Source organism: Carassius gibelio, chromosome B3, assembly GCF_023724105.1.
Source record: "Carassius gibelio isolate Cgi1373 ecotype wild population from Czech Republic chromosome B3, carGib1.2-hapl.c, whole genome shotgun sequence".
Lineage (NCBI taxonomy): Eukaryota > Metazoa > Chordata > Actinopteri > Cypriniformes > Cyprinidae > Carassius > Carassius gibelio.
The window spans coordinates 53,100,268-53,124,450 of record NC_068398.1 but is presented as its reverse complement, the minus strand read 5'-3'; the positions used below and the strand labels follow the sequence as shown (position 1 = coordinate 53,124,450).

Genomic DNA, 24,183 nt, shown 5'->3' with positions numbered 1-24,183 from the left:
GGTTAGTTGCTGTTCGCTGAGCCTCCTTGAGTGTTTTCTACACTTCAAACAGATGTGCAGACACTGTAGGTTCCATGGTGTAACGGTTAGCACTCTGGACTCTGAATCCAGCGATCCGAGTTCAAATCTCGGTGGAACCTTCAAGAGTCCAACATATGCTGCTGTCAATTAAGACTGAAGCTGCATCTGCATGTTTTCATGCCCAGTTCTCGCTGCTCTTCTTAGTTCTTCATCTGCAGTTTAAACTTTGACTTGACATTTTTCTAATCATTGCTTTAGGAATGCAGCCCAAGCAGTGGAGATATGGCAAAAAATAGATTCTTGGATCGCTTCACGGACCTGTGAGCCTTCATCTTGCGTTTGCTAGTTGCAGGAGCATCTGAGGGCTAGTTGGAGTTGGGGTTTGTTTTTTTTTCTTTTATTGCTGAAGAGACCAAGTGGGCCCGAGTTCAAATCCCAGAACGTTCTGATGCTTGCTGGTTAGTTGCTGTTCGCAGAGCCTCCTTGAGTGTTTTCTACACTTCAAACAGATGTGCAGACACTGTAGGTTCCATGGTGTAACGGTTAGCACTCTGGACTCTGAATCCAGCGATCCGAGTTCAAATCTCGGTGGAACCTTCGAGAGTCTGTCTGGCAGTGCTTGGCAAGGAGGAGCTTGGGGTATGTCACAACTTTCTCTGTGGCAGTGTGTCTTAAAATGTATTGGTACAATGGCCTCCTAACAATCTAGAACTCACATAAAACTGAGCAGGAACTAAATTGACAAGACAGGTGTCACCTGACACTCTGTGAAGAAGCATTACAGACCTCAGAAAGCTTCTCATCGGCAAGATTTGTGTGTCACTGCCACGATATTGGTTTCTGCTGTTAAATTCAGCTCATGTGTTTTGTCGTTTGGTATTTTAATCAACATTATTCTACGAAGGCAGGCCAAGCTAGAGCTGGTACGTAAAAATTGAGTTTCTCAGAAATCTGGTCAGTGCATGAGTTCTATGTCTGCCCTTGTCAGCTACAGAGCCAATCTGTGGCTCGTTGGTCTAGGGGTATGATTCTCGCTTAGGGTGCGAGAGGTCCCGGGTTCAAATCCCGGAAGAGCCCTCTTCTGTCTTTACAGCATCTTTTCTTGAGCAGTTTCTACACTTCAAACAGATGTGCAGACACTGTAGGTTCCATGGTGTAACGGTTAGCACTCTGGACTCTGAATCCAGCGATCCGAGTTCAAATCTCGGTGGAACCTTCGAGAGTCTGTCTGGCAGTGCTTGGCAAGGAGGAGCTTGGGGTATGTCACAACTTTCTCTGTGGCAGTGTGTCTTAAAATGTATTGGTACAGTGGCCTGCTTTAACAATGGCCTCCTAACAATCTAGAACTCACATAAAACTGAGCAGGAACTAAATTGACAAGACAGGTGTCACCTGACACTCTGTGAAGAAGCATTACAGACCTCAGAAAGCTTCTCATCGGCAAGATTTGTGTTTCACTGCCACGATGTTGGTTTCTGCTGTTAAATTCAGCTCATGTGTTTTGTCGTTTGGTATTTTAATCAACATTATTCTACGAAGGCAGGCCAAGCTAGAGCTGGTACGTAAAAATTGAGTTTCTCAGAAATCTGGTCAGTGCATGAGTTCTATGTCTGCCCTTGTCAGCTACAGAGGCAGGATGTTGGAGCGACCGTAGCATCGAGCAGACTGAAGTACGTGGCGAAGTGACCTCCACTGAACAGCAATCTGTGGCTCGTTGGTCTAGGGGTATGATTCTCGCTTAGGGTGCGAGAGGTCCCGGGTTCAAATCCCGGACGAGCCCTCTTCTGTCTTTACAGCATCTTTTCTTGAGCAGTTTCAGTCTATTCTGCCATTCCTGGGCCAAATGTATGCCACTGTCAATTAAGACTAAAGCTGCGTCTGCATGTTTTCATACCCACTTCTCGCTGCTCTTCTTAGTTCTTCATCTGCAGTTTAAACTTTGACTTGACATTTTTCTAATCATTGGTTTAGGAATGCAGCCCAAGCAGTGGAGATATGGCAAAAAATAGATTCTTGGATCGCTTCACGGACCTGTGAGCCTTCATCTTGCGTTTGCTAGTTGCAGGAGCATCTGAGGGCTTGTTGGAGTTGGGGTTTGTTTTTTTTCTTTTATTGCTGAACGGGACCAAGTGGGCCCGAGTTCAAATCCCAGACCGTTCTGATGCTTGCTGGTTAGTTGCTCTTCGCTGAGCCTCCTTGAGTGTTTTCTGCACTTCAAACAGATGTGCAGACACTGTAGGTTCCATGGTGTAATGGTTAGCACTCTGGACTCTGAATCCAGCGATCCGAGTTCAAATCTCGGTGGAACCTTCAAGAGTCCAACATATGCTGCTGTCAATTAAGACTAAAGCTGCGTCTGCATGTTTTCATGCCCAGTTCTCGCTGCTCTTCTTAGTTCTTCATCTGCAGTTTAAACTTTGACTTGACATTTTTCTAATCATTGTTGTTGTGTCACTGCCACGATGTTGGTTTCTGCTGTTAAATTCAGCTCATGTGTTTTGTCGTTTGGTATTTTAATCAACATTATTCTACGAAGGCAGGCCAAGCTAGAGCTGTTACGTAAAAATTGAGTTTCTCAGAAATCTGGTCAGTGCATGATTTCTATGTCTGCCCTTGTCAGCTACAGAGGAAGGATGTTGGAGCGACCGTAGCATCGAGCAGATTGAAGTACGTGGCGAAGTGACCTCCACTGAACAGCAATCTGTGGCTCGTTGGTCTAGGGGTATGATTCTCGCTTAGGGTGCGAGAGGTCCCGGGTTCAAATCCCGGAAGAGCCCTCTTCTGTCTTTACAGCATCTTTTCTTGAGCAGTTTCAGTCTATTCTGCCATTCCTGGGCCAAACGTATGCCACTGTCAATTAAGACTGAAGCTGCGTCTGCATGTTTTCATACCCACTTCTCGCTGCTCTTCTTAGTTCTTCATCTGCAGTTTAAACTTTGACTTGACATTTTTCTAATCATTGGTTTAGGAATGCAGCCCAAGCAGTGGAGATATGGCAAAAAATAGATTCTTGGATCGCTTCACGGACCTGTGAGCCTTCATCTTGCGTTTGCTAGTTGCAGGAGCATCTGAGGGCTTGTTGGAGTTGGGGTTTGTTTTGTAGAGCTGGTACGTAAAAATTGAGTTTCTCAGAAATCTGGTCAGTGCATAAGCTCTGTTTCTGCCCTTGTCAGCTACAGAGGCAGGATGTTGGAGCGACCGTAGCATCGAGCAGAGTGAAGTACGTGGCGAAGTGACCTCCACTGAACAGCAATTTGTGGCTTGTTGGTCTAGGGGTATGATTCTCGCTTAGGGTGCGAGAGGTCCCGGGTTCAAATCCCGGACGTGCCCTCTTCTGTCTTTACAGCATCTTTTCTTGAGCAGTTTCAGTCTATTCTGCCATTCCTGGGCCAAACGTATGCCACTGTCAATTAAGACTAAAGCTGCGTCTGCATGTTTTCATACCCACTTCTCGCTGCTCTTCTCAGTTTTCATCTGCAGTTTAAACTTTGACTTGACATTTTTGTAATCATTGGTTTAGGAATGCAGCCCAAGCAGTGGAGATATGGCAAAAAATAGATTCTTGGATCGCTTCACGGCCCTGTGAGCCTTCATCTTGCGTTTGCTAGTTGCAGGAGCATCTGAGGGCTTGTTGGAGTTGGGGTTTGTTTTTTTTTCTTTTATTGCTGTACGGGAGCAAGTGGGCCCGAGTTCAAATCCCAGAACATTCTGATGCTTGCTGGTTAGTTGCTGTTCGCAGAGCCTCCTTGAGTGTTTTCTACACTTCAAACAGATGTGCAGACACTGTAGATTCTCGCTTAGGGTGCGAGAGGTCCCGGGTTCAAATCCCGGACGAGCCCTCTTCTGTCTTTACAGCATCTTTTCTTGAGCAGTTTCAGTCTATTCTGCCATTCCTGGGCCAAACGTATGCCACATTCAATTAAGACTAAAGCTGCGTCTGCATGTTTTCATACCCACTTCTCGCTGCTCTTCTTAGTTCTTCATCTGCAGTTTAAACTTTGACTTGACATTTTTCTAATCATTGGTTTAGGAATGCAGCCCAAGCAGTGGAGATATGGCAAAAAATAGATTCTTGGATCGCTTCACGGACCTGTGAGCCTTCATTTTGCGTTTGCTAGTTGCAGGAGCATCTGAGGGCCTGTTGGAGTTGGGGTTTGTTTTTTTTCTTTTATTGCTGAACGGGACCAAGTGGGCCCGAGTTCAAATCCCAGACCGTTCTGATGCTTGCTGGTTAGTTGCTGTTTGCTGAGCCTCCTTGAGTGTTTTCTACACTTCAAACAGATGTGCAGACACTGTAGGTTCCATGGTGTAATGGTTAGCACTCTGGACTCTGAATCCAGCGATCCGAGTTCAAATCTCGGTGGAACCTTCAAGAGTCCAACATATGCTGCTGTCAATTAAGACTAAAGCTGCGTCTGCATGTTTTCATGCCCAGTTCTCGCTGCTCTTCTTAGTTCTTCATCTGCACTTTAAACTTTGACTTGACATTTTTCTAATCATTGGTTTAGGAATGCAGCCCAAGCAGTGGAGATATGGCAAAAAATAGATTCTTGGATCGCTTCACGGACCTGTGAGCCTTCATCTTGCGTTTGCTAGTTGCAGGAGCATCTGAGGGCTAGTTGGAGTTGGGGTTTGTTTTTTTTTCTTTTATTGCTGAAGAGACCAAGTGGGCCCGAGTTCAAATCCCAGAACGTTCTGATGCTTGCTGGTTAGTTGCTGTTCGCAGAGCCTCCTTTAGTGTTTTCTACACTTCAAACAGGTGTGCAGACACTGTAGGTTCCATGGTGTAACGGTTAGCACTCTGGACTCTGAATCCAGCGATCCGAGTTCAAATCTCGGTGGAACCTTCGAGAGTCTGTCTGGCAGTGCTTGGCAAGGAGGAGCTTGGGGTATGTCACAACTTTCTCTGTGGCAGTGTGTCTTAAAATGTATTGGTACAGTGGCCTGCTTTAACAACGGCCTCCTAACAATCTAGAACTCACATAAAACTGAGCAGGAACTAAATTGACAAGACAGGTGTCTCGCTTAGGGTGCGAGAGGTCACATGTGAAATGTTCACATTTATTTGTACGCAAGAATTGCCTGCCTTAACTATGTCATTCTTTTTGAGGTCTTCAATAAAATTAATTATTGCATCACTAGACACCCAAGGTTCTGACAATCTGTGCTTAAGATTTGCGTAGAAATTTGCCTGGGCCAGATCATGAATTCCTTGGACTTCTTCAATGATGGTATGAATTACATATGAATGTAAAAGAAGCTTTGCTTGCAGTTTCAAATAAAACAGTCAAACTTTTTAGAAAAAAATATTCATCTACACTTTCAAAGACCTCTCATGGCTCAGGCCCCTCACTTTCATCTTGAGATGTACAAGGCTGACACATATGTTGTGGTGGGCTTGCAAAAATTGCTTCATGAAGAAGCTCAGGTGGACTATTTTTGTGTGTTCTTGAGATATGAGTTGCAAATGTGGATTTTACACTTAATGCCCTCTCACAGCTCTTAAGGAGGCAATTTATTTCCCTGCCCTCATCATTGTCACAAGTTTCGGAAAGTTTTTTTCGAGTATGGCTCTGTTTGACGTTTGATGGAGCGGAATTTCCTTATAAGGGCACTTCTGCCGGAAGAGCGCGTGCTCCCGTATAGCAGAGCACTGAGAGCACAACAGACTTCACTGATCAGAGCGAGAGCGTTGCGAAATGTCACAAAAGAAGTGTGTTTTTGGTTGCCAGGGCAAGACAACCCTGCACAGATTACCAATTAAAAACAGCATTAAGGGACCAGTGGATGGACAGAGTTGTCTATCAACGGAGTTGTGCAAGTGTTTGTGTTTGTTCCAAATTTGTTAGTGTGAACAGCAGAAACACAGCGGGTCCTGAATTGGGCTCTTTTGTATCCTTTACTGTTTGTTTAAACTGCGATTTGAATTTGTTCATTGAGGTGCAGGGGAATTTGAAGGAGAACTTTGCAAAGGAGAGCTCAGTTCAGTGTTTCTGTATTTGCGACACAGCTCTCTGCATGTGCACCGAACACAACGTGAGTAACCAGCTACTCAGTTGATTTTTCCATGTCTTGTGTGTGAATGCTTTAAACTCTTTTGAATGTTTAAATTGGCAAGTGGCAAGGCTTAAAAATTTGAAAATGATAAGCATTTGTGTTGACATGCAGCAGGGGCCTATCAACTGTTCTGATTGTCTTTTTAGGTTGGACTCAGCCAAATGGTTGAGATCGCCGGGGGCCACCCTCAGCCGTGGGTCTTTTTAATCATCACCACCTTTCACCCCACTAGCAACGGACTGAATTACATTGCACTCTTCTCTAACGCATATTAATCTCAACAAGGGAACTATGTAAGGCTGCTATTTGTCCACTATAGCTCAGATTTCAACGCTATAGTCCTCATCAATCTTGCCTCTAAAGTCATATACCTCAGTCTAAACTATTCACTCTTCACTCGGAACCGGGAACACTTCCCATAACACCCGATGTACTTGCTACATCATTAGAATAATGGTATCTACGCTAATATCTGTCTGTTTCTCTCTTATTCTGAGGTCACCGTAGCCACCAGATCCAGTCTGTATCCAGATCAGAGGGTCACTGCAGTCACCCAGATCCAGTACGTATACAGACCAGATGGTGGATCAGCACCTAGAAAGGACCTCTACTGCCCTGAAAGACAGCGGAGACCAGGACAACTAGAGCCCCAGATACAGATCCCTGGTAAAAACCTTGTCTCAGACGACCACCAGGACAAGACCACAGGAAACAGATGATTCTTCTGCACAATCTGACTTTGCTGCAGCCTGGAATTGAAATGCTGGTTTCGTCTGGTCAGAGGAGAACTGGCCCCCCAACTGAGCCTGGTTTCTCCCAAGGTTTTTTCTCCATTCTGTCACAGATGGAGTTTTGGTTCCTTGCCGCCCTCGCCTCTGGCTTGCTTAGTTGGGGACACTTCATCTACAGCGATATCGTTGACTTGATTGCAAATAAATGCACAGACACTATTTAACTGAACAGAGATGACATCACTGAATTCAATGATGAACTGCCTTTAACTATCATTTTGCATTATTGACACTGTTTTCCTAATGAATGTTGTTCAGTTGCTTTGACGCAATGTATTTTGTTAAAGGCGCTATATAAATAAAGGTGACTTGAATTGACATGACTGCATGTCTTCCCCACAGCTCCACTCCACTCAAATTTGCTGATGATACTTTTTTCTGAATCTAAATAACTGTAAAATAGCCAGTGTTTTGCTGTATCTTCTGGGAACAATATCTTACTGTAATATGAGGTGCATCTTTAAGAATTTATGCAGCTCAAATAATAAATTACAGTAAATTACTCTATGTACCCATTACAGGTACCAACTGTAACATTAATCAGTAAATTACTGTCCTCCGACACTACTCGAGTGCATTACGTCACATTATATTGTGAAGTGTACACATATTCAGGCAGAAACCAAAGATTTATGCAATATGCATTAACACACACATACACACGCACTGACTGCCTTATCCTAAAAGTGAAGGTGTTGCCTCTTTAAGGCAGCCTGGAGGTCAAGTCATTTGTTTACTTTTCAGCTTGCATCGTTAGTCAACCAGTTGCAACGTTTTCACGTTTTAAGCCTTAAAATGGAACCTTACACAAGGAGTAAGTAAACTGTTCAAATATAAGTGAGGTTCCTAGAATACTTTATGTGAAGTTAAATCGTTTTTATTTCCTTTGTTTCCAGAATGCTATATGGTTAGCTGAGTTTTGAGCCTCTCCTCAAAACTTTGAGTGACATCTCTTGGTGTTGCAACATATTTAATTGATAAAAAAATGTACCAACTCAGATTGTTTATTTATTTAGTAATGTTTAATTTATTCATTTAATTGGTTAGTCAACATTTGCCACAATGTACAGATGCAAACTGTGCAATGTGCCTTTCCACCAGCTTAGTGTTTTTTATGCATATAAAAAGACACCAACATAGAGCAAATTTTGCCTGTGGAATGCAGAAATGCCCTTGTACATTTAAGACATTTTCCTCGTTTAGGTCTTCATATGCACAGAAATCACAGGCAGCCACAAAAACAAGAAAAGTTATACATAGGCATCCACAGGCGAACCTCGACTGTCAGGTCCTAGGGTGTGCATGTGTGGCTTGTAATTTTTCAGAGATGTGCTTCCACTTCCAATTCATATGAGATGGTAGAAAAGTTAGCTCACTCCCTTTAATGCACTAATTTTTATTTAAATAATTAAATAAAACTATTAAAATAAACCCTTTTAAAGGGAACATTGCTACATTTTTGCTGAGTAATCTTTTTTTTATTTTTTATTTTTTTTATGTTGTTTTCAAGGAAACTTCCACCAAGATGTCAATAGAGACTGAGCAAACCCTACCAGCCACACCAAGGCTCATCATGCTTGGTAAGCATAAAATATATAGTAAACAACCTATATGTTTCTTTGCAGTTTTCATGGTGACTTTTTTGTGGATGGTCAGCATTGAGGGGAAAGTGAAACATGGCATTGAAGAGAAGCTGGATTTTGCTGCAGCACTCTCTGTGCTTTTTGGTTGCTTTTATTTTTTTAATATTGAGTACCAGGAGTCAGCCAGTGCCACAATTGAGCTTATTCAAAGGTAAGTGTTAAAAACCATTATGTCCAATCATGGTTTTATTTAATAAACATCTTTTTTGTCAATATGTATTTGTTGTTGTACTTGGTTCTCATAATACAGGTATATATATATATATATATATATATATATATATATATATATATATATATATATATATATATATATATGTTTTTCTTTTTCATTTTTTTTTTCAGCTGCAAAACTGGGTCTACAGTTAAAAGAAAGGTTCAAAATGTGAATCCACATGTCCATACATTTCTGCAGAGCCTTACCGAATCTGAATAGAAAACATCTAATTAAGTAAGCAAAAGCAGTATTTCTTAAGACTTTCATTATAAAGACATAAACTGGTCATTTCATTTTTGTTGAATAATTACAGGTTTGGAACAACATGTGGGTCAATGGTGACTGAGTATTATATTTTGTCACTACATATTTTGTGTGTGTGTGTAATATTGTAAAGAAAGAAAACATTATTTATATTTGGTTATAATTTTATTGTAAATATTGATTTCATTCATTTGCTTTTATTGAAAATATGCTTGATTAATTAAGTTACTAAAATAGACTGGCGTTGTTGTTTATTTATTTTACTTTTGTTATTATATTGTTAAGGAAATAAGAATACTTATATTTTGTTTATAATTTTTACTGATGTTGTAAGATGTTATTTAGCCAATTCTATAGATAATGTGGTTGTTTTTTGTTTTTGTTTTCATTTTAGTATATGTTCTGATTTGTTTAATTTTGTGATATATTTCATGTTATTTATTTGTTTTTCCAAAATTAATAAAATATATTTGTATGAACATTTTATATGCATTCTCTTATATAAATAAATAAATAAAATATTGTCATTCTGGTGTTAAACAAATATTATATACAGTAAATTTATATGCAGTATTATACTGAGTGGTTTTGTGTAATTACAGTAAATAACTGCCAACACTCCTGCCAGTTATTCACAGTAATTCTTTATTTACAGTATATAACTGGCAACACTGTTGCCAGTTAGTCACCGTAATGTTTCAGTTACAGTAAAATACTAGCAACATTGTTGCCAGTTAGTCACTGTTAAAGATTCATTACAGCAACTAGCTGGCAACAGTGTTGCCAGTATTTTACTGTAAAAAAACCCAGTAAGGTCTGACAGTGTAATATAAAACATCACCTTTCATGTGATAGCTGTTCATCACTTTATGCCATAGAAAGGTGTTCAATTCAAGGCTCCAGAAAACAATTGTAGCTATTTATCCAACGTACTTAACACATAACTGTACGTTCACACCAGAAACAACCTGCGAGAATAAATTGCGCGTAGTTGGACGCATGTAAATTTTTAGTTTATACGCTTCATTCGCGCGTGAAATTAATTATTTATTTGTTGCCAGTATTTTACTGTAAAAAAACCCAGTAAGGTCTGACAGTGTAATATAAAACATCACCTTTCATGTGATAGCTGTTCATCACTTTATGCCATAGAAAGGTGTTCAATTCAAGGCTCCAGAAAACAATTGTAGCTATTTATCCAACGTACTTAACACATAACTGTACGTTCACACCAGAAACAACCTGCGAGAATAAATTGCGCGTAGTTGGACGCATGTAAATTTTTAGTTTATACGCTTCATTCGCGCGTGAAATTAATTACTGTTATTGTGTCATGAAATGTAGTTTTGGGTTTCGCCGATTTTCGGAGACAAGCTCCATGCAATCAGTGGAAGCTCAGTGCCTATGTTTCCACCGAGAACACTCTCAACTCAGCTCAGACTATGAAAAGACAATGTAGAAAAGCCGAGTGGATGTGGCGGAAGACGAAACTTGAAACTCACTAAAGTATCTATAAAGACAGCCTTCATGCTTTTAATGTGAAACTAGCCACAGCTAGACAGAATTTCTTCTCAAACCTTTTAAACAGTAACTTAAACAACACTTGCACTCTTTTTTTCCACTGTTGAGAGACTGACAAACCCCCAAAGTCAGATTCCCAGTTATATGCTATCAGACAGCAAATGCAATGAGTTTTCGTCCTTCTTTTATGAGAAGATCATTAATATCAGGAAGGCGATTGGCACATCCTCAAGCAATGCAGAGGTCAGACAGATTTGGCCGCAATATCAAAAAGATACTATGTCTATTTTTGAAGCAATGTTTTGGAAGAAATAGTGCATCACTTAAAATCGTCAACCTGCTATCTTGACACACATCCCACATCTTTTTTTTTTTTTAAGTATGCTTAACTGTTTAGAAGAAGATCTCTTAGAAGTGGTGAATGCCTCACTTCTTTCTGGGACATTTCCAAACTCCCTAAAAACTGCATTTGTTAAGCCCCTCCTGAAAAAAAGCAATCTTGATAACACCCGTTATCATAGAAAAGGTAGTTTTTAATCAGATGAACAAATACTTAAACTCAAATGGATACCTGGACAATTTTCAATCTGATTTGCCGACTGCATCACAGCACAGAGACAGCACTCATTAAGGTAATAAATTATTTTCGCTTAAATTCTAACTAAACATCAGTGCTGGATCATATTGACATCATATTACTAGATCTCAGTGCTGCATTTGACACTCTCGATCATAACATACTACTAGAGAGACTGGAAAACTGGTTCGGGCTTTCTGGGATGGTACTCAAATGGTTCAGGTCATACTTGAAGGGAGAGGCTATTATGTGAGTATAGGAGAGCATAAGTCCCACAAGGCTCAATTCTTGCACCGCTCTTGTTTAACCTGTATATGCTCCAACTAAGTCAAATAAAAGTCAAATTAAGTTTTCAAGGTGAATGCATACCTTGACTCTAGGGGTCAAACAACTAAAAATCAAGTCAGGAATCTTGGTGTGATTCTCGAGACAGATCTTAGTTTCAGTAGTCATGTCAAAGCAGTAATTAATCAGCATCATATCATCTATAAAAACATTGCAAGAATTAGATGTTTTGTTTCCAGCCAAGACTTGGAGAAACTTGTTCATGCCTTTATCACCAGCAGGGTGGACTATTGTAATGGGCTCCTCACTGGCCTTCCCAAAAAGACCATTAGACAGCTGCAGCTCATCCAGAACACTGCTGCAAGGATTCTGACTAGAACCAGAAAATCTGAGCATATCACACCAGTCCTCAGGTCCTTACACTGACTTCCAGTTACATTTAGGATTTTAAAGTACTTTTACTCATTTATAAATCACTCAATGACCTAGGACCAAAATATATTGCAGATATGTTCACTGAATATAAACCTAACAGACCACTCAGATCATTAGGATCGAGTCAGTTAGAAATACCAAGGGTTCACGCAAAAGTCCTCCTTTAGTTACTATGCTGCCCGCAGTTGGAATCAGCTTCCAGAAGAGATCAGATGTGCTAAAACACTAGTCACATTTACATCTAAACTCAAAACTCATCTGTTTAGCTGTGCATTTATTGAAGCACACTGTGCGATGTCCGAACTGATTGCACTGTATTCTACGTATTCACTGTATTTGATGTAAAATCATTTTCTATTTTTAAGTGTTTTAAATTAATTTTAAATAAGTCATTCTTTAAATAATTTCCAAAGTTTTAAAATTGAAAGTGACATGACATTCAGCCAAGTATAGTGACCCATACTCAAAATTCTGCATTTAACCCATCCAAAGTTCACACACACACCCAGAGCAGTGGGCAGCCATTTATGCTGCGGCACCTGTGGAGCAGTTGGGGGTTCAATGCCTTGCTCAAAGCCACTAAAATTGTGGTATTGCCAGCCCGAGAAGCCTAGGGTTAGGAGTCAAACTCTCTAACCACTAGGCCACGACTTCCCACTGGCTTTGATGTCTTTTTAGTGGTTCAAGATAAAATATAATCCATTTGGGGTAAATCTAATCTTTGGTCTTTATTCAATTAATCTATTAATATGTTATATATACACAAGCAAGATCCTTTTTATTCCTGTTTCTGTAAAAGTATGAAGAAGTGTCATACAGCTCCGGGTATCCACATACAGCAATGATCATTTGTCCTCCATATTTGTTTCTGATTTTTCCTCTGCTCGCTAAATCATAATCGTGTCACTACTAGAGCAAGCTCCTGATTGGTTAACGCGGCGCGAAATTTCAACAAAGTTCAGATTTTTTAACTCACTCAATTTGCGTCGCCTCATTCGTGCTAAATGGGCCGCAGGTTGTCTATTTGCGTCTTTGCATTGACTTAACATTGAAATCACTCACGCCAGATGCTCCATTCGCATCTGGTGTGAACCCACCATAAGGCTTGAAAAATCTCCTCTGTACAAATCCTTAAAGCTGTCTGGTGCTAAAGCAGCCAGTGGATTTGTCTTACATGTTTGCTATTATGGTTTGTGTTTTTATGACCATTGTTTTTGCATTTAACAATATTGTCTAAACTACACCAAGTATAGCCCCAGTTTAGGGATAAAATAAGTTTAGGGAATTCATTTTTACATCTGTGTATAAATAAATGCTAAGTTGGACAGGTGGTAACTCATGTCCATCAATGGGGGCTATAGGATAATGAGTCCTTATAGGGCTGGATGCTTAACATCTCTGGGTCATCACGTAATTTTTATTTATTTATTTATTATTATTAATGTTTAAGTACTGTAATAGTTTGCAAGGAACCTTTAAACTTCAACATTAATGCAAAATTAAGTTTCATAACTTAGAATAATAACCACATTGTTTTATTTAAATATTGTGTTGTCTTAATTCTTGTGAATAAAAACTCATGATGCTTCTTGACAAAATAATGCATTAGTACTTAGGAAACATATGTAATGGTTCTGGATCTTTTAGGGCAATATATAGGCTAGGCAATTGTTAACATTCACCGCAAAAGCAAATTTAGTACAATGGCCATGTCCAAATATATGATCTTGATTTGGATTAATGCATCCCCCAACCCAATAGAACAAAACCAAACATACAGCAGTTTATTAAATTGTGGAGACGGTTGAATCCCTGAAAAAGAATCTCATCAATTTGGTGAAAGTTTCACAGATAAAGATGGCTTCTAGGGACAAGCATGCTCTAGACTTGCCATTGCAAACACTAAAAATAATCACTATAGTCTGCATACTGCATTTCATAAGGTAAGTACATTTTTGTTTCACGTTGATATAAACCTCAGTGAATGTCGTTATCTCTTGTTTTACAACACCACAAATATGACAACATTTCTTATAGAAACGTTCAGCGATGTCATAAGATTACTAGGCACTGTTTATATTTCTTCAATAGTCACAGCATGACATACATCCCTTTGTTTTATTTTTCTAAATTTTTACATTATAATATTTAGTTAAACACCATGGCTATATAATCTGTCAAAGCCCCAGCCAGAAACGTCCGTACCTCCTGTGCCATCTGTGGAGAGTGCTGAAGAAAGTTTTGATGAACATCTCCGACACAAGTCCCCAGAACAAGTAAGTCATCACTGTTGTATGTATTCATACACATGTATTTCATGTATGGCATCCAACTTGAAATGCTAAATGTTGGTTGATTTCTTTCAAAGCTACAGCTAGAATCCCCCTCCCCTATTCCTCTGCAATCTGTGGATAGCGAAAGTTCTGCAAAAGATTTTGGACGCAAGTCCCCAGAACAAGCAAGTCATCACTGTTTGAGATTTGTTTGAAACAGTGATGGATGTATGGAGCCAATAGCTTTGTATAGAAATTTAAAGTTTCGTGACCCCATTGCCTCATTTTCAGAAGAGTTTGTCAAAGTGTTCTTGAGAAAGGCACTGATCCACTTGGGGTTAACCAACACTTTTATTATTTCACAAAATAATTAAAATTTTAGTATCACAACAGTAATTATAAAATTTAATCTGATAATTATAGTAATTGGAGATGTAGTGTGAAAACAAATAATCCATTGATTTTCATACTGTAGCTTGTTCCTTTTTTGATGTTAGAATAACAAAATGGGAAACAGAAGTATTTTCCCCTGGTCAACATTGACTGCATTACTATTGCAAGTTTTAGAATTATTTGTTTCACAGTTTTGTAAGGAATATAGCTTGATATCAAAACATGTCCACCAAACACAAAAAATTACATTGAAATTATTGTGTAATTGAAATGAAACACATTCATATATATATATTTAATTTTTTTCTTAAATAGCACATGGTCTGGTGACCATTTGTTACCCCAAATAAACAGCACCAGATTAAATAACAGATAAATAAATTGGCTATTAATGTACAGTCTTATTTGATACATAACATTTTAGTATACAGTAAAATATTCTTAAAGGAGATACTTTACAATAACATTGTACTTTCTCTTTAGGGGTCCGTGACTACTGCATCAGATGAAGAAGGATTGTCAAAATCAGTTTGGGGGGGGGGGGGGGGGGGGGCAGTTCTCCTCTGACCAGACGAAACCAGTAGTTCAATTCCAGGCTGCAGCAAAGTCAGATTGTGCAGAAGAACCATCTGTTTCCTGTGGTCTTGTCCTGGTGGTCGTCTGAGACAAGGTCTTTACAGGGGATCTGTATCTGGGGCTCTAGTTGTCCTGGTCTCCGCTGTCTTTCAGGGCAGTAGAGGTCCTTTCTAGGTGCTGATCCACCATCTGGTCTGGATACGTACTGGATCCGGGTGACTGCAGTGACCCTCTGATCTGGACACAGACTGGATCTGGTGGCCACGGTGACCTCGGAATAAGAGAGAAACAGACAAATATTAGCGTAGATGCCATTTTTCTAATGATGTAGCAAGTACATCAGGTGTTATGTGAAGTGTTCCCGGCTCCCGTTTACCTAATTAATGCAGCCTAAAAATCCTTTAACGGATTCGGATATTAAAAGCATATTAGTATGTTATGTGTATGCCAGGTTAAAGAGATGGGTCTTTAATCTAGATTTAAATTGCAAGAGTGTGTCTGCCTCCCGAACAATGTTAGGTAGATTATTCCAGAGTTTAGGCGCCAAATAGGAAAAGGATCTGCCGCCCGCAGTTGATTTTGATATTCTAGGTATTATCAAATTGCCTGAGTTTTGAGAACGTAGCGGACGAAGAGGAGTATAATGTAAAAGGAGCTCATTCAAATACTGAGGTGCAAAACCATTCAGGGCTTTATAAGTAATAAGCAATATATTAAAATCTATACGATGTTTGATAGGGAGCCAGTGCAGTGTTGACAGGACCAGGCTAATATGGTCATACTTCCTGGTTCTAGTAAGAACTCTTGCTGCTGCTTTTTGGACTAGCTGTAGTTTGTTTACTAAGCGTGCAGAACAACCACCCAATAAAGCATTATAATAATCTAACCTTATGGTGCGTTCAAGTCATCTCGTTTAGATAGTATTTCCGAGTTGAATGCACATGAACGCCACCACAATATCGTAAATACCAGTGGGGAGCTCGGGATTTTCTATAAGCTTTTCTATTTACAGTGCAGTAAGTTAATCGACGACGCATAATATGATGCCATTATAATATAACAATGCAAATTGTAACAATAAAGTTGGCAGCGGCTTCATAAAATAAATGAAAACATAAAAAAACTAAGTATACGTAATGCACGTTTCTTTGTTCTTAATTTTCTAGAACAAGAGTTAAAGAACATTGCTGTATTCTTGTGTTTTTAATTAAGAGAAAGTACACGCCATCTTGCTCCAACGAAAGTGACTTGAACGCACATGCTGTCATAAGCACGACTTCCCACCTCGTGCGTACGAACTTCCCAGTAGGACTTGAATGCACCATTACTGCAGATTTATCTTGGTACTGGTTGCCTAAACAACAATTCATGGTAGCAATTAACACAAGTTCAAGTAAATGAGTAATCAAAAAGAAAAAAGTTTATTAGAGAGGAAATATTAAAGGTATGCTGTGTAGTGTGGATAGTGTGCATATAACAGCATGTCAATGAACATGTCAGAACATAACTGTGTCTGGTGTAACAAGTTAAATAACAAGAATGTGTAGGTGGTTTACATTGTGTGTGTGTGTGTGTGTTCGCCCACTTTCTGACCAAGAGTGGATGTGCTTTCAGGCACAGGAGAGAGAGTTCAGGAAAACCCTGGATGTTAAACTAATTAAATGACAGACAAACAATACAATTCACTGGAACTAACCCGCGTTACTGGACTAAACTTATAACCATCTTATGTGGAGTATACTACAGAAATGGTTCTTATACAGCAACTCACAGAGATTGGAGAACATTAGGAATACCTTTGCTAAAATACACCGCAAGAATCCTTCGGAAATTCCCCCTCTGTAAAGCACTCTCACCGAGGCCCGATTCAGAGACGCTCACTGAATGGATAAATCAGCAGCTGCACTTCGTACAGAAAACCATCCAGCCAGCGCTCAACAAAGCGACAAATTCCAACAGTATGAGAGAACCCAGAGTGGTGAGCGGAAACGAACTAGCCTATCTTTGGGAACACTGTAGGAGTAAGGCAATAGATATAATTCTAAACAAAAGCACTTACCCAGACCCCCTCCTGCGATAAATGATATGAATAAAGTTTATGAGTATTATGCTGCGAAATGCCAACCAGCACAGTTATACCAACATATGGGCAGTCCTCCGTGGTGCGGCGCTCTCGACCTGGAGGACCCGAAATATGCCCCCGTTACTTCGGACTTCACCGCAGAGGAGATCTCAAGCGTGCTTTGTAGTCTCCCGAACAACAAAGCATGTGGTGTAGACGGTGTGACATATGAAGTGCTCAAGGCAACAAAACAATTTTCAACAATGACATTAACTCAGATTTTTAATGTCTGTTTAATTAACTGGAAAGTTCCCGATTCTTGGAAGGGAGCTATTATATATAGGATCCCCAAAAAGAACAACATTCCAGAAGATCCCTCCACCTGGAGAGATATATCACTGCTCCCCACTATAAACAAGGTATTTATGAAGTGTGTTTTATGCCGAATTTTACCCTGGCTGGTGGAATCAGGAACATTGTCAACAAAACAAAAAGCATACATAGAGAGGCAGGGAATGAATGAGCATGTATTCTGTTTGAAGACTGCCATCGATGATTTTAAACATCAATCCTCCCGTTTCTATGCGGTATTTCTCGATTTTCGAGACGCATTTGGCTCTTTACCACATAGTGTAATGCTTCATTCCCTTGAGGAAATAAAACTGCCGGAACAGTACATACAAATAGTCAAAACTAGACATACAAAATCAAACTGATTATTCTTATCTTTGGTAGCTTGGGACATGTGCACAGATTATGTGTCAGAGGCTTGCAGATTGCTGGACCGAGTAAAAAGACCTCTAAGCAAACAGCCAGATATTGTTCTGTGTCAGCAATCATAGGCAGTCTGCATGTTTGGAGAAGACGATGTCACCTTTATCCATAGCCTACTTTTTGAATGTGATTGCAACTTGCATTGTCTGTATTGTCAGGTGAAACATAATAGGCTCTTTGTGAATATTTGGATGCTGTTGTTTTAATCAGTATTTGTCATTCCAAATAAAATAATCAAATGTGTGTGTGTTTGTGTGTGTAAAGAGGTTGAGTGAGGAGGTCCACTTGAAAATTTCTGCAAGAAAAGGAGAAATAAGTGATCTTGGTTTATTTAAATGCAACATCACCATTATTCACAATAAATAAATGAGATCCCTATAAATCACAATTAAACTCTGCCTCATAAATTAGCTGGTGAATTTTCAGCTTGGTGAATTCCCTGCATTTAGGCTCAAGCCCCTTCAGGGCTGGCATCAAATTCTGCAGAAACTAAATATCAGGATCTTCTGATCCCGCAGGGGCAGGACAGTTGGAAGTTTCTACTCCCTCAACGATTTTCTGCTCAAAAGAAGACATATTCTTTCTGCTCTCGTCCTCTCTAGTCATGTCCTCTACCACACAGTCCATCCTACTTTCCTCTGCACTGATCTTTATGCGGTTCCTTATTTCTGTCATGATGTGATAGTAACGCCAAGGGTTTTTTTTTGGGTGGCAGCTGCTCCACTTTTTCTTTTCTTATCCTCTCTCATTTCCCTAACATAAACGTCACGGAGATCCCTCTACTTTCTCCTGAACTCATCCACTGTTAAGTTTAAAAACAATTACATAACCTTGTAAACAATGTTAAATTAGATGCTATTCTTAGTTATGTAATTTCAGTGTTGTTAGATTACTATACTAATTACTCTCACTAAAAGGTATTGTTAATAATACTAATTACTTTTTAAATCCCACATCAACCTCCACCAGTTTAATAATACAAGGATAGACATGAAACTACTCTTTTCATTCTTTCAAATAAATGATATACAATTTTACTATTGTTTTTATATAATTGTTCTGTAGTCTATACAGTATAAAATACATTAACAAAAAGTGACTGTAATTAAATTAGTGAAACAATAAGAGTAATCCCTTACTTTTCCAGGGAAAAGTATTTAAATTACAGTAGTAATGAATAATTAGTAATTAGTTAATCACTAAGTAACGCATTACACCCAACACTGGTCACTTTATACTGCTTGTTCATATTGTTAGCATATGAGCATAAACTTTGAATTTTAAATTAACCAAAATTTTATAAACTGTGATAGCATTGTTCATTGTCAGTTTATGTTAACCACTGTCTCAATAAATAAGTAAAATGAGTAATAATAACTTAAAGGAGACCAGGATTTCCATACATTCAGCAAATTTGGCAAACAAAACACAAGACAAACCGACAATCTCGCGAATTCTCTTCCAAGCATAATTTTTCTTATTAATGTCTCCCTATGATTTCCAGAGAAGAATCATTGTGCAGGTCTTAAAAAGTCTTAAAGGTCCCATGGAATGAAAACTTCACTTTATGAAGTTTTTAACATTAATATGAGTTTCTCTAGCCTTTCTATGGTCCCCCAGTGGCTAGAAATTTCGATAGGTGTAAACCAAGCCCTGGGTGTCCTGCTCTGCCTTTGAGAAAACGAGAGCTCAGACGGGCCAAGCTGGAATCATCCCCTTATGACGTCATACGGGGAAAGATTACCTCCCCTTTCTTTGCCGGCCCAAACATTTACATATAATTCAGTCGCAATGTCAGCACAGCCTTTACAAACTTTTACGATATGGATTTGACAGTACTGCCACAAACAGGGTTCATTAATGCCTGATCTATGACTAAACGATCAACTTCATGTTTTACTTGGCTAATTTGTTTGGTTTTGATTTTGTTTTCGGTCACTTGTGACAGCCTAATAATATTATAATTACAATTATCCTATTATAGGATTAATTATATTTAACGATTTTCCCAAATAAATTTTTTTTGCTGAAGGATCTTTCAGCATGATGGACTAGGATTAATTATATTTAACGATTTTCCCAAATAAATTTTTTTTGCTTAAGGATCTTTCAGCATGATGGACTTGACCCTCAGGGCACATTATGAAGTCCATTGTCATACTGTCGATAGCCCACAGAACTCCCTTCGAATTCAGAATTTGATTCAACTCCAGGTCAGCAGCATTTTTTTTCACCAGGCCAGGGTCATCTGGATCTATTTTCACAACAACACCCCGTGTAAGCCGAACTTGGACAATGTTTGAAAACTTTTATTTATTACTTTATGATGTTAATTTTGCACATAGGAATTGTATTATGTCATGACAATAGGATTAAATGTAAATTAAAAACTTAGAATTTAGCAAATGTTGAATTGTTTCACAATTTCAGAGCAATAAATGCTGGAGAAGTGATTGTTGGAAAACCAGTTTTAAAAAGCTGCGTTCAGTGTTTCGGGCATCGTGCAGAAACTTCAGGCTGACCTTTCCCCACCAGTTTAGCAATTCCAAACCAAATGGAATATACTTTTCAACAAAAACCACTTATTTAAAACTATTTAATTTCTTTAATTTAATTACGGCTATTCATTGTAGACTAATAAAGTTGGTTTCAATTTTAAGGCTCTATTTTCTGCTTTACTGTAGCTTAAACCATTTGGTTTTAAAAAGCAAAAGAAAATTCAGATTAAGATTTCAACCAAAAATCAATAAACAAAATGGATTAACTTTTCACAAGTTACCTTGAAAAGAGCAAAGAATTATGTAAACCAAATAACCCTTCTTGTCAGAAAACAGATGTAAACAAACAAGATGTGCACTAGGTCAAACAACAACAAAACAGAAAATGTTGTTTACCTCAGTCCATTAAACGAGTCAATTCAAGTTCGGAAAATTACATGAGTCCAGAGTGTAAAAGGAAAATAATGTGTCAGCAGAACAGACAACAAATTGTTAAGAGAATGAAAAGTTGAAGCTTCAGAATCAGTCTATTGGTGCCTCGGCATCTTTTTCCCTCAACACGGCTTGATATATCCACACCAAGCATGTAATCGACAGCAGTAAATCTCCTTTATTTAACCATTGTGAAAAAACGCTGCAGTAATTAATTTCTAAAATAACTTGCTTTTTCGATCAAAATTCTCAAGATTCATTCACACACATTTTCTCTGTTCCTTTTCCAGTTGCCGCTGTCTCCGTCAATTCTGAGCTTTCTCAACTGGAAAATTTACACCTGCAGTACTACTTCCAGTAAAATGTTTTTTTCCTCGACTGCAAATTAACTAATTTATGTCTGGTTTACATAAGCATTACATCAGAATGACAAGCTGTGAGTCTTTGAACCTTTATAAGGGCCAAGCATACTGCAGGTTTCCTATAGAGTTTCTGTGTATTGGATTTAAATATCTTTGAATTGCTTTTTTTTATAGGACACATGGATATGGATAAAGCTTGAGAACATTTACTTACGGCTTGTCCGAATACCCACACTTGCAGTCTTTGCACTAAAACACTTGAGTACTTATATGGCATATTTGCTGTATTTGGCACAAGGTTTCAAGTAGGGATGAAGACCACAAGTGTTTGTCAGACTTTTGTGCAATACCCCTCAGGTAAAGAGAAGTAGATTAAAGAAAGCCAGGATGACAGAAAAGGTGCAGCTTGACCTTCTTAATCTGCATATCCAGGTTTAGTCCGTTGCACATTTGCTGAGCCAGGATGAGAACGTGCTGCTATCTCAAGCCAGATGTAGATGGTTGGGATATGTGCATGTTCACCGCATTCTTAAAAAGACCACGGGATCGATCACAGAATCAATGATGCAAAAATGGATAAAACCCATGCGGCATACTTTTGAGCAGCGGCCTCTAATGGAAACATATTATATGTTTCACCTGTTTATATGTAAAAAGGGAAATACAGCTTCTATAATAAAACAGAGAGGAAAGTGGAAGCAATCAAAAACAACAAAAAGAGCAAGGATATGTAAGTGCTATAACAAGTCTCAGTTAGCTTAACACAGTACACGTATCATAGGCTTTTAAATAGTATTATAAATAAAAAGAAAACGAATGAAAAGAATAAATGAAAAGCTAAAATAAAAAAATAATAGAGCAAACTAGTTAGAGGTCTTTACACATATACACACACTCACACACACACACACACACACACACACGTATAATTGCATAATAAATGAAAAGAAAATAGAATAGAATACAAAAAGATTAGAAAGGTAGTTAGATTTTTTTAAAGAATATAATTAAAATAGTGAGTGTTAAAGTTAGAGGGTCAAATAAAGATGGAAGATATGTGTTTTAAGTCGATTCTTGAAGATGGCTAAGGACTCAGCTGTCCGGATTGAGTTGGGGAGGTCATTCCACCAGGAGGGAACATTTAATTTAAAAGTCCATAAAAGTGACTGTTTCTATTAACTATTAATATATATATATATATATATATATATATATATATATATATAATCTATTTATCCATCTATCTATTTTAATCTATCTATCTATCCATCTTAAAGAACGAGCATGTCTGGCCAATAAAGGTTATTGTAGCGATTTTCCCAAATGCTGAAGGATCTTTCAACATGGTGGACTTGACCCTCAGGGCACATTACGAAGTTCATTGTCATACTGTCGATAGCCCGCAAAACTCCCTTCGACTCCAGCATTTGCTTCAACTCCAGGTCAGCAGCATTTTTCTTTCGCCAGGTCAGGGTCAACAACAACAACACCGCGTGTAAGCAGAACTAGGACAAGGTTTGAAAACTTTTATTTATTACTTTATGATGTTATTTTTGCACCTAGGAATTGTTGTATTATGTCATGACAATAGGATTAAATGTAAATTAAAACTTAGAATTTAGCAAATGTTGAATCGGTTTCCAAATTTCAGAGCAATAAATGTTGGAGAACTGATAGATCGAGTTCATTGTTTCGGGTGCATAGTGCAAAAACTTAAGGCTGAACTTTCCACACCACTTGAGCTATTCCACACCAAATGGAATATACTTTAATGAAAACCACTTATTTCACACTTCCCTTCAATTCTTTCTGAAATTTTAGGTTTTCGTGGTGAAAAAAAAATTACAAATTAGGTGAATAGTGTCTGCTGACATATTTTATTGAATTGTCGAGTGCTTGTGTGAAGTTTTCAACACAGACATCCAAAGCGCAGCAGCACTGACAGCGCATTAATTGAGCTTTCTTCTTTTTTGTGCATGATTGAACAAATACAGAACAAATTATATGAATATGTCAGCTTGGCAAATATACATTGGTTAACCCAATGTTTTAACGTAAACAGTTAAGAAAGAAAAACGCATGTGTATCAGTATATTGGATCTGTGTTTCCTTCTTAAAGTGAAAATAAACTAAAAGGAAACTTTTGTCTATACAGGGAGGACTATGCAGTGTTATTTCTACATTTGATTATTACATTTCTGTACCTGAAAATGTATTTTAGATCTACCTGACAAACCTAAAAAGCACTGATTATTTACACTGAACAAAATTATAAACACAAAACTTTTGTTTTTGCCCCCATTTTTCATGAGCTGAACTCAAAGATCTAAGACTTTTTCTATGTACACAAAAGGCCAATTTATCTCAAATATTGTTCACAAATCTGTCTAAATCTGTGTTGCAAACTCCATTTATAGTCATTAAAGGGGTCATATGATTCGGTTTAAATTTTTTCTTTCTCTTTGGAGTGTTACAAGCTCTTGGGGCATAAAGAAGATCCGTAACGTTGCAGACTAAAGTCTCAAATCCAAAGAGAAATTCTTTATAAAAGTTAAGTCAACCATGTCCTTCTAAAATGGCTCATTCTTACACGCCCTATGTTTATGTCACGATTACGATAACGATTACGATTACGATTACGATTGGGAAGTCGTGGCCTTATGGTTAAAGAGTCGGACTCACAATCGAAGGGTTGTGAGTTCGAGTCTCGGGCCGGCAGGAATTGTAGGTGGGGGGAGTGCATGTACAGTGCTCTCTCCACCTTCAGATGCAGATGCTTTCGTTGTTAAAGCTAAAAAGTTAAAAACTACTTTTCAAAAGAGGACATAACTAGAAATCAGTGGTTAAGTTGTATTTACAATACTGTTCCAGAACAGTTCAACCCAAATATGCAGATTTGTGCTGCACACAGGACTGCTTAAGTTATTAATGTTTTAGCTTTATAAAGAAGCATGCATGAATCAGAAAATCAAAGACGGTGCCTGCTTGTTGTTTAAATCAGT

The 24,183-nt window shown here is 38.5% G+C and overlaps 9 non-coding genes across 9 annotated transcripts; all 9 read left to right on the top strand.

Moving 5' to 3' along the window:
• The first annotated feature begins 546 nt into the window (after positions 1-546).
• trnaq-cug (transfer RNA glutamine (anticodon CUG)) lies at positions 547-618 on the top strand. Its single transcript has one exon. It is a non-coding gene; the product is annotated as a tRNA-Gln (tRNA).
• Positions 619-1,026: 408 nt separating this feature from the next.
• On the top strand, positions 1,027-1,098 carry trnap-agg (transfer RNA proline (anticodon AGG)). Its single transcript has one exon. It is a non-coding gene; the product is annotated as a tRNA-Pro (tRNA).
• A 67-nt stretch (positions 1,099-1,165) lies between these two features.
• Positions 1,166-1,237, top strand: trnaq-cug (transfer RNA glutamine (anticodon CUG)). Its single transcript has one exon. It is a non-coding gene; the product is annotated as a tRNA-Gln (tRNA).
• Positions 1,238-1,729: 492 nt separating this feature from the next.
• Positions 1,730-1,801, top strand: trnap-agg (transfer RNA proline (anticodon AGG)). Its single transcript has one exon. It is a non-coding gene; the product is annotated as a tRNA-Pro (tRNA).
• Positions 1,802-2,259: 458 nt separating this feature from the next.
• On the top strand, positions 2,260-2,331 carry trnaq-cug (transfer RNA glutamine (anticodon CUG)). Its single transcript has one exon. It is a non-coding gene; the product is annotated as a tRNA-Gln (tRNA).
• A 395-nt stretch (positions 2,332-2,726) lies between these two features.
• trnap-agg (transfer RNA proline (anticodon AGG)) lies at positions 2,727-2,798 on the top strand. Its single transcript has one exon. It is a non-coding gene; the product is annotated as a tRNA-Pro (tRNA).
• Positions 2,799-3,279: 481 nt separating this feature from the next.
• trnap-agg (transfer RNA proline (anticodon AGG)) lies at positions 3,280-3,351 on the top strand. Its single transcript has one exon. It is a non-coding gene; the product is annotated as a tRNA-Pro (tRNA).
• Positions 3,352-4,318: 967 nt separating this feature from the next.
• On the top strand, positions 4,319-4,390 carry trnaq-cug (transfer RNA glutamine (anticodon CUG)). Its single transcript has one exon. It is a non-coding gene; the product is annotated as a tRNA-Gln (tRNA).
• Positions 4,391-4,796: 406 nt separating this feature from the next.
• Positions 4,797-4,868, top strand: trnaq-cug (transfer RNA glutamine (anticodon CUG)). The gene has a single exon. It is a non-coding gene; the product is annotated as a tRNA-Gln (tRNA).
• Positions 4,869-24,183: the final 19,315 nt, after the last annotated feature.